This window comes from Sminthopsis crassicaudata, chromosome X (genome assembly GCF_048593235.1).
Source record: "Sminthopsis crassicaudata isolate SCR6 chromosome X, ASM4859323v1, whole genome shotgun sequence".
Lineage (NCBI taxonomy): Eukaryota > Metazoa > Chordata > Mammalia > Dasyuromorphia > Dasyuridae > Sminthopsis > Sminthopsis crassicaudata.
In genome coordinates this window covers 73,744,169-73,757,708 of record NC_133623.1, presented here as the reverse complement: position 1 = coordinate 73,757,708, position 13,540 = coordinate 73,744,169, and the positions used below count along the sequence as shown (strand labels likewise).

Here is a 13,540-nt window from a genome sequence, read left to right as displayed (position 1 = left end):
CACAGGCAGGGCCTGGCTTGTCTGTCTCTGCTGATGTAGAACAGGAAATTGGGGCCAGAGTGTAGTTCTAAGGGCTTAGAGACTCCATAGAGGCACATTGTGCCTCCTTGGAAAGGGTGGGGCAGGGAAGGAGCAGGAAGTGACTCTGGAAGAGTCCTCCCACCCAGGCGGGTTTTTCTGTCACTGACAAAATGGCGCAGAGGAAACTGGATTTGGCAGTACCCTCTACCTCAGGGGAGGAGCCAAGAGAGAGGCCAGGGCCAGCAGGTTGCATGAGTGAGGACATGGCGCCGGTCCTCTTCCAGAACGTGTCTCCTGAACGTTCTGTTTCTCAGTCAGCCCCAGGGGAAGCGGGTATCATTGAGAGTATTCAGCTGGAGAATTTCATGAGCTATTCCAAGCTCGGGCCCGTGAGATTTGGGTCCAGTGTCAACTTACTGGTGGGACACAGTGGGAAGAGCACATTGCTGGCAGCCCTGATAGTGGGTCTGGGCGGGAAATCCTTAGGATTGTCTCTCAGACACTTTGTGAAAGAAGGAGAGACTTCCGCTACCATCTCCGTTACTTTAAGGAACACAGGGGAAAAGGCTTTTAAGGCTGAGGTTTTTGGGGATTCCATAACTGTACAGCAATGCATCTGGGTAGATAGGAATCCAAGTCACCAGCTAAAAGACCAAGCAGGAAACCTAGTTGTTTGTGAGGGAGACGAGCTGCCAGCCATTCTCGAGCATTTTAAGATCAGAGTAGACAATCCCGTGACCGTTTTACACCAAGAGGTGGGTGGGCAGTTATTGCAGATCAGAGATGATGGTGACAGATACAGATTATTTCTGAAAGCAACCAAGCTTGAGGGGATGAGGGAGGAGTATTCAGAAATTCTAGAGAAAAAAGCAAGAAACCAGCAGAGCCTAGAGGAAGGGAAAGAGCAGCTTCAGTGTCTCAATGATGACCTCACAGTATTAGAGAGACGTCATGAGAATTTGATTTATATGATGGATGACTTGGAAGACTTGAGTTCTGAGATGGCTTGGGCAATTGTAATTCAAATTGAGAGAGACATTCATAAAAAGATAAGTAATATGAGTGTTGAAGAACAACGCAGCAGAGAGTTAGGACAGGAACAGGAGCTTTCCAAGTCCAGATTAAATGAAGCAGAAAAGAGGCTCCAAGCCATCATCCAGAACATAGAAAAGTTAAATGAGGACCACAGTGGATTACAGCAGGAATACACTGAAGCAAAAGAAAATACCAAGAAAATAGATATGGCCTATACTCAAATGAGGTCTTTATATAATTTGTCCCAAAATGAATTGAATAAATTAGAAAAAGTGGCAAGACAGCTTCAAGAAGAAATTGAAAACAAGAAAACAAGTCTACAACCAGCAGAATTGGAGAGGCAGAAAAACATTTCCACATTGACAGAAAGATTAAAGGCCCTCAGAAAGCAAGAATATTCACTTGTCCAAGATATAAACATTATTCACGGAACTGTAGAAAAAGATGATGAAGAACATTTTCGACTTAAGAGAGAAGAGTCTGATATACAGGAGATGCTGCATGAGAAGCAAAACCAGCTAAGGCAGTGTGAGGATTGCAAATCTGAGCCACTGAAAAGATTTGGAGCCCAGATCGCAGCTCTTGTTGAAGCTGTAGACCATGCCCATAGTCAAGGGCACTTTACTCACAAACCACTAGGCCCCCTCGGAGCTTGCATTCGTCTCCGAGATCCCGAATTTGCTTTGGCTATTGAGTGCTGCTTGGGGGGCCTTCTCCTTCACTTTTTCTGTGACAACCACAATGACGAGCTGATTCTTCAGGGACTGATGAAAAACATTTATCCACCAGCCTCTCCAGGACCACAGATAATCGTGTCACCATTTGACTGTGAGTTGTATGATGTCACAGGCAGAGCAGCGGATCACCCACAATTTCCAACAGTTCTCAAAGCCTTAGAAATACGTGATGCAGTGGTGGCCAATAATTTGATTGATATGAAGGGCATACAGTCTGTGCTGCTCATTAAAAGTAACTCTGTGGCCCATGCAGTGATGCAGGGTGAGGAATTTCCCAAGAACTGCTGCAAAATTTTAACTGCCTCTGGGGATGAAGTGTTTGAAGGACGCTATTCCCCATGTGAAAAATCCAGACCTACTTACTTGGGAGATATGGACATTGAAATAAATAATTTGCAGAAAGAAGTGGAAAATAAAATAGCACAGTTGTCTGCATTTCACCAACATATTAGTTTACTTGAAAATGATCTCAAGAAGAACCGAGAAACTATTGATAGTCATTACAAAACTTTAAATGAAATGAGGGTTGAACGAACAGATATTACTTCAGAAATAAAAGATCTCAAGAATCAAAATGAAAACCAGTCAAAAGAAATCTCAGGTCTGGAAACTGTAGCTCAGGAAATTAAAGAAAGTATAAAAGCAGTTGAGAAAAAAATTCAGTCTCGAAAGGCAGAGATGGAGAACTTAAGGCAAGTGAGAATAAATAGTGAAGAGAAACTGAAAGATTTTGAGTCCAAATTTCGTCAAATTTCAAAGTTATCAGAATCATTTATGGAAGAACGGAACGCGGCTGGGCTGGAAGTGAGCATCCGACACAATTCAGAGAGGTGTTGTGCAGCTAGGCTTGAGCGAAAACTATATCAAATCCAAAACATTAAAGAGGAGGTGGACATGAAGAAGAGAGAACTCCAGAGGGCGATCACTCTGGCCACATGCACATGTCCTGTGCGTATGGAAGTTACAAGAATGGCCTCCGTTATTTATGAAGAAATCAATATGGTCAAAGAGAATATAGAATCAGAAATCTATACTCATGGAACCCGAGAAGAAATAAGGAACGAGTACATAGATGTCAAAGAAAGATGTGCAGAGGTAAATGGTCAAGTGAAGAATTTGAAAAAACTTGTCAGAAACCTGAATAAAATGGCAACCCAGAAAGTTGGGTCATACAAGAGAGAGAGAGGAAATCTTTTCAAGCAATGCAAGTGTTACTTTGACAACTTACTATCTCAGTGGTCTTTCTGTGGGGAAATACACGTGGATCATGAGAGCGAGACCCTTTCTATAACTATCCAGCCTGCAGAGGGGAGCAGAGCAGCTGTGGATACCATGAATGCCTTCTCAAATGACAGACACGCTTTTTCAAACTTTTTCTTCATTCTTACCTTATGGTCCATCACAGGATCACCTTTCAGATGTTTTGATTCATTTGACATCTACATGGACAGAAACCAAATAAAAATCGCCATGGACATGATCCTCCAGGTAGCCCATTCTCAACCACACCACCAGTTCCTCTTATTCATTCCGCAACATATAGGTTCTCTTCCTCCAAGTTCACTTGCTGAAATAGTCCACATACCAGAGCCTGAAACAGAGGGAACCCTGCCTCCCCAAGAAGTCAGTTCAGAAGAAGAAAGTCAATAAATCTTTAATGTCGTCGTGTTTTCAGTTCATTGTGGTTTGCTTGTTGTTTTTTTTTTTTTCTCAAAGTATCAACGTGGTAATTTGACAAATGTTCCTACTTCAAAAAATATTTTCAGGAAGGAAGAGTCAAGACAGAAGCAGGAGAAATTTAAACATGTTACCCCCCACAAAGCCTTTACCATAAAGATTTACAAACTATCTCCACACCAAATTCTGATCAGGAAATTCCAAGGAAAAGTCCCCAACTCCTGCAGATGAGGGACAAACGTACACAGAACTGTGGACACTGATGATGATATCAGATTGCTTCCTTTCTTGGGGAAGAGTTGTCGGGGAGAAACATTTGATGCACAAAGTTTTGGGAAAATGAATAGTGAAAAGTATCTTCTAATATATTGCAGAAAATAAAATACTATTGAAAAATAAATAAAACAACTGAGTGTACCAGCTAACACATAATATAAAGTTATGTCAAGCTATGTTTTGATGAAAACAGCTTTCTCTGAAATGCAAAGTAAGACAACTCTGAGGGACCACTACACATCTCAGATTGGCGAATATCACAGGGAAAGGTAATGGCTAATGTTGGAGGGGATTTAGGGAAATTGAGACATTAACAGATTGTTGATGGAGTTGTAGACCATTTCAACCCTTCTGGAGAGTAATTTGGAACTATGCCCAAAGGACTATCAACCCGTGCATACCATTTGATCCAGCAGAGTTTCTAATGGGCCTGTATCTCAAATAGACCATAAAGGCGAGAAAGAGACCCACACATGCAAAAATGTTTGAGGCGGCCCTTTTTGTTGTGGCGAGCAAGTGGAAACTGACTGAATACCCATCACTTGGAGAATGACTTAATAAATTGTGATCTACAGATGTTATGGAATATTATTGTTCCATAAAATATGATCCTGTAGGATGCAGTCAGACAGGCCTGGAAAAAGTGAAATGAACTGATGCTGGGTGAAATGTGCAGAACCAGCATATCACTGGACATTGCAACAAAAAGAGTATACGATGATCGATTCTGATGGACATTGGCTCTTCTGACTGAGATTATTCAGGACAGTTCCAGTGGTCTTGTGATGAAGACAGCCATCTGCAACCAGAGAGAGGACTGTGGGAACTAAGTTGGACTACAATATAATATTTTCATTTATTTGTTCTTGTGATCTTGCATTTTGTATTTTGGATGCTGTCAGATTGGACTGGAGAAACTGAACTGATGCTGGGTGAAATGGGCAGAGCCAGACATTGCACCAACATACGGTGATCGATTCTGATGGACATGGCTCTTCTAACAATGACATTATTCAGGACAGTTCCAGTGGTCTTGTGATGAAGACAGCCATCTGCAACCAGCGAGAGAACTGTGGGAACTATGTTGGACTACAATATAGTATTTTCATTTACTTGTTCTTGTTATCTTGCATTTTGTATTTTGGATGCTGTCAGATTGGCCTGGAGAAACTGAACTGATGCTGGGTGAAATGGGCAGAGCCAGAAGATCATTGGACATTGCACCAACATACGGTGATCGATTCTGATGGACATTGGCCCTTCTAACAAGGACATTATTCAGGACAGTTCCAATTGTCTTGTGATGAAGACAGCCATCTGCAACCAGAGAGAAGACTATGGGAACTATGTTGGACGACAATATACTATTTTCACTTATTTGTTCTTGTTATCTTGCATTTTGTTTTCTTATTTTTTTTCCTTTTTGATCTGATCATTCATGATAATTCATTGCAACATGATAATAGTAGAAAATGTACATTGATTGAATTAGTTGTCATTTGAGGAGAGGGTGCGGCGAGGGAGGCAATGAATTAGAACACAAGGTTTAGCTAGGGTGAATATTGAAATTTTTCACTTTTTTGTTGTTTGCTTGAGTTTTCCTTTTTTCTTATTTTTTCCCTTTTAATCTGATATTTCTTGTGCATCATAATTTTGGAAGTATGTATAGAAGAAACTGCACATGATTAATATATATTGAATTACTTGTCTTCTGGGGGGGGAAGAGAGGCAAAAAATCTGGACACAAGGTTTTCCATGCTTGAACGTTGAAAGTTATATCTGTATAGGTTTTGAAAATAAAAAGGTTTAAAAAAAAGCTTTCTCTGAAAAATGAACCATCCAGGTTAAAAAAAAGAGTGCCTCCCATGATTGGATGACCAACCTCAAGGCTCAGTGGTTCTTGATTAAGATGCTGCTGTCTTTTAGGGAATGTTGTTTAGCTTAGGACCCACCTTTTAACAAAGACTGAACTAAATTACTTTTTTTGCCTTGGCTCTGCACTGAGAAGGTGGACATAATTTTTAGAATGAGAGGTCTAAGGTCCTGAAGTTTCTTTACAAGTCAGTAAGATGCACCTATGATGCATCAGGTATGGGACTGGGATGCGAATGCAGAGATCCAAACCAGTCCTGCTTCTCTAGGTGGGAAAATTCCCAGTGTCCCAAGATCAAGTTCCCTTGCTTCTTAGCAAAGCTGGCCCCTCCGCCTGTTCAAAACATCTCATTCCACAGCATCTCCTCCAACAGAAGCAATCCTCCTTTGGCATCTTCACTCTTTCATTCACTTTTGACCTCTCCCTCTCTCCTGACATTCCCTACTTCCTAGAAGTATGAGTGTACCTTTTCTCATTCTAGGAAAGCTCCTCCTTTGATCCTTCTATCCCCACTAAATAGCAATTGGCTTCTGAATACATTTCTCCCCCTTCTCCTACCCAAGAAGTCATCCTACAAAATAGAGATTTTCAAAGGTCAAAAACCCTGAAGCAAAACAACTGAGTTCATTCATTCATTTCACACAGTTATTGAATGTGTAACATTAACAATTTGCTACAAAATCTCAAAAGCGACTGATAATGTGGATGCCCTTGTAGTACTGTTGAGTTGCATTAAAACAGGTGAAAAATACTTCTGTATACCCCACGTTCCTAAATCAAAGGGATAACTTTCAATCCTTAAACCTGTAAGAGTTTAAAGTTTGAGGCTATATACAAAAGATTCGCCATTATACTTGATGGTCACAAAGAATCTGGAACAGAACAGAAGAATATAATTTCTCCTCTACAAAGTACAAATTCTTCATAATTTTGCCAATGAATATATAGAGAATGTATGGCAACTCAGTGTGAAGTTAGAGGAGAGATTCACACATATAGGTATGTATGAATCTATGTAGTCTAGTTCTCTCTTCATCCCTACATAGATGTCCTCAGTTGATCTTTCTAGAAATTCTTTGGCATGATTTATATCTTCTATTTCCGAATCACCATTAGTAACCATTCTCTCTATTCCTCCATGTAAAAGTTCTCCCATTCACTCTCTCTTCATCTGCAGGAGTACCCGTATTTTCTGTTCATGTGTGTACATAGAGGCTTACTTTCTTCCACTGTTTTCACTGATGAAGTTCTCCTATGTTCTGTCCATCCACCTTAAGGTTTTCCACTTCTCTCCTCATCAGAGGACGCAGGAAGATGCTGCCCATGGACGCAGAGACTGTTTGGTACTCTTGTGTAGTCATGCAGAGAGAAGAAGGGGGCCTGCACCTCTGTGGATATCAGCTGAAGGAGTATCATAAATGAGCTACTCCTGTCTGAGCCTCGATTGAACCTCTGGACTTTCTAAGTTCAGGCTCACTGCTCCATCCACTGTGCTGCTTGACTGTCTGATGGCGCCTATGCTACTTGACCACTACTGGGCCATAAGAAATGACAAACAGGCTCCCTGTCCAGGGCCCGGCCCTGTCCCCACTACTACATGTCCACCCTGTCAAAGGTGCTCCTCTGCCTTCCCCCCCAGGACAGAAACTGGGACCTGGCCCAGGCTCCCCCCTCCAAGCCCCAGGAAAGTGTTCAAACAGGCCCTGGGTGAAGCAGCTGGGGGCCATTCTCCTTTCTCAGAAAGGAAGAACCTCATTCAGGCAGGCATGGGATTTGCTCAGGCTCCCCCTGCTAACTGGGTGTGCCAGGCTGGCTCATTATTGGGGCTGGGGGGGTCTAGAGGCTTGGTTTGCCCTTTCTTTTACCCCACAGTCCTAACTGAAGACTCCAAGAACCCCAAGTTCTATGGGCAACTTTCCCACCTGCTTTTGGGATGTGCCTTCCCAGGGACCTCCAGCCCATGAAGCCTGGCTGTGGGAGGAGGAGAGGCCAAGATGGAAGCCAGCTAGCCTAGCAGGGCTCCAGGTCTGGATCTGCCCCTTCCTGGCTATGTGTGACCTTGGCTTTGTCTCTGCCCTGCTCTTGCCTTCAGTTTCCCTTTTTCCCCAAAGGAGGAGCTTGGACCTGTTGAGCTCTGTGGTCTCCCTCCATTCTATCCCCCAATACAAGTCCTGTGAGACCCCCTTCCCAGGGACTGGAGACCATGACGCCTGACTGTGGGAGGAGAGAGAGGCCCAGGTGGAAGCTGGCAGGCCCCAGAGATCTGGCCTCCAGGCCTGAACAGGCCCTTCCCGGCTGGGGGACCATGGCCACGTCCCTGCTCTCTTCTTGGCCTCAGCTAAGACTTTTTGAAACGAGGAGGTTGGACCAGGTGAGTGCTGAGGGCTCCTCAGCCTCCTCCCTGTCCCAGCAGGCGAGCCCACTGGTGCTCCCCTCCCACATCCATTCTCCTGTGTCCCCCCTCCCCTCCCTGAGAAACCCCCGCTACCTCAGGGCAGCTCAGCAAGCCCGGCCCTTTTTTAACCTCAAAGCCTGAAATAAACCCCTCGGTTCTTTCTGGGTTATTGCTGAGTTAGAGGTTCCCCCCCCCATCCCCTTCGGATTGTCACCTCGCAGAACTCGGGGGGGGGGGGGGGGAAACTAAGTGCTTTCGTGACCATTTGCGGACCGTTGCCCTACCAGAGGGGGGGCCGGAAATTTGGGGCTTCCATTTTGGGGTCACAGGTCATCCATGCTGGGGAGCCCGAGCCTCAGGTGGGCTTTGGGTGGGGCCGCGGCCTCTCTAGTCTTCCACTTACTTATTCCCGTCCCTCAAGGACGTCACGGAGGCAGCAGCCAATCGGAGCGGAGTCTGGCAAGGTGACCCGCCCCCCTTCGAACGCCAGTGGCCGGTGGCATCAGGGCCAACCTGAGACAGGAGTTTACCTCCAGCCAATCCCGCCGCTCCCTGCATTGGTCCCAAGCAAACAGCCTCCTCACCCGTCTCCTTGGAGACAGCATCCCCCCCCCATCCCGTTGTTCTCAGCTCCCCCTCCCCCTCAGGCCTCCAGCTCTGTTGGTCCTCTCCGCCCCCGTACCCTCTGAGGCTCCTTTTCCCCTCTCCGGCTCCCAGACATCCCAGTCAGCTTTTCTCTTCTGAAGCTTCCATCCCCCACACGGTGTTTCCCCTGGAGAGAATAACTTCTCCCTTACACAAAGGAATGTTTATAATACATGAAAACATAGGGAGGCACAATATATTCATCCATGTACTCAGATGCTTTCTTTCCAGTGCTATATACATGCTCATTCTTCCAATAAATTAATTCACGTGACTCATATTCTATCTCTTCCTGAAAATGAGAATTATTCTCTCTTGCTAAGTCCGGGAGTACTCATGTATGCCTCTTGGTCCATAGCTATAAGTATCCATGTGGTATTTATGTATGTATGTGTGCACAAGTTCTCTCTCTCTCTTTACACACATTAAGATCTCCTCTGTGATGTCTGCATATCTAACAGCATTCCACTGCTTCTCCCAGGAGAGAAACTATCTGGAGTCTCTTCTCCATGTTCGCGCAGAGGTTCTCAGTTCCTCATCCACAGCGTTACTGACAGAAAAGAAGGTTTCCCCACATGGAGGAACAGGGGAAGAATGAGCGTCCACAAATGTTCATATACCGAACATATAGATAGGAGTCAGGAGAGATAATGTAGTGTATTTATATGTGCTGAATGCCCGGGTGCTTATGTGTGTGTATATCTATGTATATATGACCATGTGCAGTAGATGGGGGAGCCTGTATATACTGATGCATTTACAGAGAGGACATGTGAGTACTAACATCTTCCCCGCAAGGGAGTAGGGAGGAATATTAAATACATATGTATGTAAATATATATATGTATGTATACATATATATATACACAGATACACATACACACACATATATATGAATATGTAAAGAGAACATATCAATTCTCAGATTCATAATATGGGAAGAAAAGAGGTGTCTTACTGCCGTATTTGGACTTCCTTTCTCTCAGTGATTCCTAGGGCCTCCTTCTGCAGCTCAAGGGGATCCCTTTGCACAGCTGAACTTTCTCCCCTGTGTTCTATTGCTAATGGCCCCCTTCCTTCCCATCATCAAAAGCCCAGCTGCCACCAAGCCCAAGTCCCTGAAACAAATGTTGATCCCTCCCTCCAAGGGTTTCCTCCTTGGGCTGAGCCTTCACCAGCACTCCTGATTTTGGCAAGTTGAAGGACACCTTTTCCCTCAATAGCCTGGGCGTTCTCTGAGGGCAGAAATCCGGGACCTTGCCTAGAAGAACTCCTCAACTGCCAGAGAAATGTTCAAATTAGACTCTGAGGGAAGTGGCTGTGGTCCTCCCACTTTACTTCTCAAATGAAAGAAACCCCCTGTGGAAAGGCATTGGATGTGCTCAGACTCCCCCTGTGTACCCCAGGCTGTTACAAACCCGGAGGGGATGGTGGTGGTGGTGGGCTTGGTTTGCTTTTTACTTAACCCACCCAGAGGCTTCTGAGGAGTACCTGCCCAGGGACCTCCAGCCCATGAAGCTTGGCTGTCCTAGGAAGGAGAGGCCAGGACTGAAGCCAACTAGCCTGGCAAATAAGGGCAACCTGGGGTCAAGGCCTATCTCATATTCTCCATCCCTCCCCACAAGTGGCTCAGGCTGCCAGTGTGGTTACCAGCCTGTTGCTATTCTGTGAGCCAGAGAGGAAGGCAGAGGAGTTCTCAGAGCCAGGCAGCCAGATACATGCCCAGAGAACCTCTGCTCTCTGTCGAAATGTTCCCTTGTCCTTGTCTTCAGAAACGCTCAGATACTTCCTCTCTAGTTTTCTAATATGAATGACTCATTATAAGTCTATATCAATCTCTATATAAAGATTATTTATATTATACTTATGACTATGTAATCCTATATCTAGTGGAGAAATAATGCATTTCATTGATATTTATTCTCTTTATCATCAAAGAGTACTCATATACATGATGACAGATTCTCTTTCCTATAAATCATGAATACTTATTTGGGTAAATTTATTTATAGACAATGAATAATCTCATAATATTAGGAATACATATATATATATATATACATGAATGAAAATAACTTATGTAACTTTTTCTTCATTCCAAAGTTCAGGTACTTATTTATTAAAGAACAAATAAATGAATAAATAATAAAGAAAAGGATATAGAAAGCTTTATTCTCATAAAGATCAGTAACCATTCTCTCTTCACAATACATAACAACATGAATACCTACATCTTGTCTAATCATATTTGTGAGCACCCATATTTTCTCTATCTATATACAAATTTTCTCTATGCAGTATAACTGTTCTTTTAGAATCCTTTCTTTTTTCCTAAAATTGTTTTACTATTTCTCTTCCATGAGAGAATATATGAAGAATCATTTCTATGCATACAGAGATATTTATATGTAGAAAAATAGAGAAGAGGAGTGCGCTAAAATGTAGAAATAAGAAGTGAATGAGTACTCCTAAATGAAATACTCATAAACATAATATGAGTGCTCATAGATGTGACTCATGGTAAAAATATACATATGGACCAAAAGAGTTATAATGTATATACATATATATATGTGTGTGTGTATATATATATATATATGTATATATATATATATATATATATATATATATATATATATATATGGTTGTAAACACATACATACAATGAATTATGATAGCTCATAAAATCTCTGCATAGGAGTAACTATGGAATAACCTCCATATATATGTATATATGTAAAGAGCGAGACAGAGACACAGACAGAGACACAGACACAGAGAGACAGAGACAGAGAAAGAGACACAGACACAGACAGAGACACAGACAGAGAGACAGAGACAGAGACAGAGTATGGATATTGGTGTGCTTCGGGATTACTGTGAATGTGCTTATGTCCCAACTTCTACCTCACCCCCTGTGTCCATCATAGCTACCACACTGGACAGTGTTTAAGCCACATCTTTCTGTATTGTGCTTCCTCCCTTCTCCCTCTGCCTGGGCTTAGAGCCCAAGGCCCGTGTCCTCAATGACCATCACCTTGCTGATGCAGGAATCCTGCTGCTTCCAAGGCAGCCCCTCCCTCCGTGGTCCCCACACAGACATGCCACTCGCTGGTCTCCCCGTAGTCAGCCTCAGCTCCCCACACAGCCTTTTCCCAAAGTCCTTCTGCTCATTTCCCTTCCCCCACTCCAGGTCCCACTCATTTTTCCTATAAATTTCTACCTAGAGCAAAGGATGAACATATTTAACATCTGTGCGTTCTGTATTCATTTGCGAATGCTGTTACCTGTGGCTACTGTGTTCTAATACATAAAAATTCATATTTGTATAAATAAATGCATGTATCACATCTGACACATATGAAGACAAAGTGCATACCCAGTTAGAGAAGTACTCACGTCCTTTCTCTCATTCCCATGTACATGTTGCTCATTTATTCTTTCTATAAAGTCATTTACAGGAAATAGGTTCTACCTCAGAAACACTGGTGAGCATTTCTCTATACCTACATGTGAGACTTTCCATTTCCACTCTATTCATCTATGTAAGTACTCACGCTCCCTTTTCATTCCTGTGTTTCTGTGCACACACTTACATTATCCCCTTTTACTGACTTCTAAGAGTTCTCTAATATTCTTCCAGTATACCTGAAAGTGTTCCCCACTGCTGCCTCCCAGCAGAAGGAGTATGTCACTACTCATACACAGACATGGAGGCAGAGAACATGGATAAGGAATACGGACTGAATGAGTCCTTTTAAAGAAAGTCCTCTAATGGGAATAGAGAAAGATTATGTAAGTGCTCTATATGAGAGAGTTCATGAGTAATAAATGATATTGATGTAAAGTGTGTCCCCCTTTAAGCTTTTCGGGGGCCCTGACGTACCCCTCGGGATAAAGGGTGTTTTTCAGTCTCATCCTCTCCCACCTTCTGGCAGGGGCCACACTCATTCACCATAGGCAAACTCATTCACCAGAAGACCTTGTCCAGGGGCACAATCACAGCCTTCTGCCTTCTGCTGAATTGGAGATTAGTCCCTGGAACGGCTCCCAGCTCCTGGCCTGGGCAAACCCCGATAAAGCCTCAGAAGGCTAAGAAAAAACAGTTCTGAACCCCGAATCTTTGCCAAATTCCTAATCAGGAGTTGGCCCCTTGAAAGCTGTCTTCTTTATGTACTCTTTTCTTATCCCATCTTTGCTAATTCCTATCAGGAGGTATTTGCCTGTCTGGACTTAGCCCACTGATGAAGATATTTTCTTCTCAGGGTAAACCAGTCTCTGCAAAATCATCCTAACAAGATTCTTCACCCACTCAGAAAGCTTTCTCCTTACTCTAAATAAATCCCCCTTTGCCACAGACTTTGGCTTTTCAAATTCTTTCACAAGGGACCTGAGACACTGACCAGAGGGGATCTCTTACCCTCAATTCTCGCACCTCCACAACATGATCCAAAAGAGGCCATAGAGCATAATTATATACACTGAGTACACCAGTGCTCTTATATGAACTATGATTGAGGGAAAAGGGTGAAACCAATAAGTGAAAAAGATACATGAATAACGAAATACAAACAAGGAAAAATGGAGCATTCATACCCATGAGAACATGGCAATATTCAGATGCACAGGTATAGTGAGAGAAGAGGGGATTTCTCACACATGTCAAAATACACATGGAAGCTGGGAATGCTATGTCCAGATTTCTCAACCTCCTTCCCATGAGATTCCCCTTAGGAATTCAACTTCTCAGCCTGTTCTGACTTGGTCTGTACCACCTGCCACCTTCCCAAGTAAATCTGTAGTTCCAGATGACATTCTTGAGACAGCGACCCCCCTCCCCCGCCCCGACTTCATCTCTTTGTCCTGAGTACTGTGTGGTAA

The 13,540-nt window shown here is 43.4% G+C and overlaps 1 pseudogene; it reads left to right on the top strand.

Moving 5' to 3' along the window:
* The first annotated feature begins 284 nt into the window (after positions 1 to 284).
* LOC141549072 (structural maintenance of chromosomes protein 6 pseudogene) lies at positions 285 to 8,531 on the top strand (annotated as a pseudogene).
* The last annotated feature ends 5,009 nt before the right edge of the window (positions 8,532 to 13,540 follow it).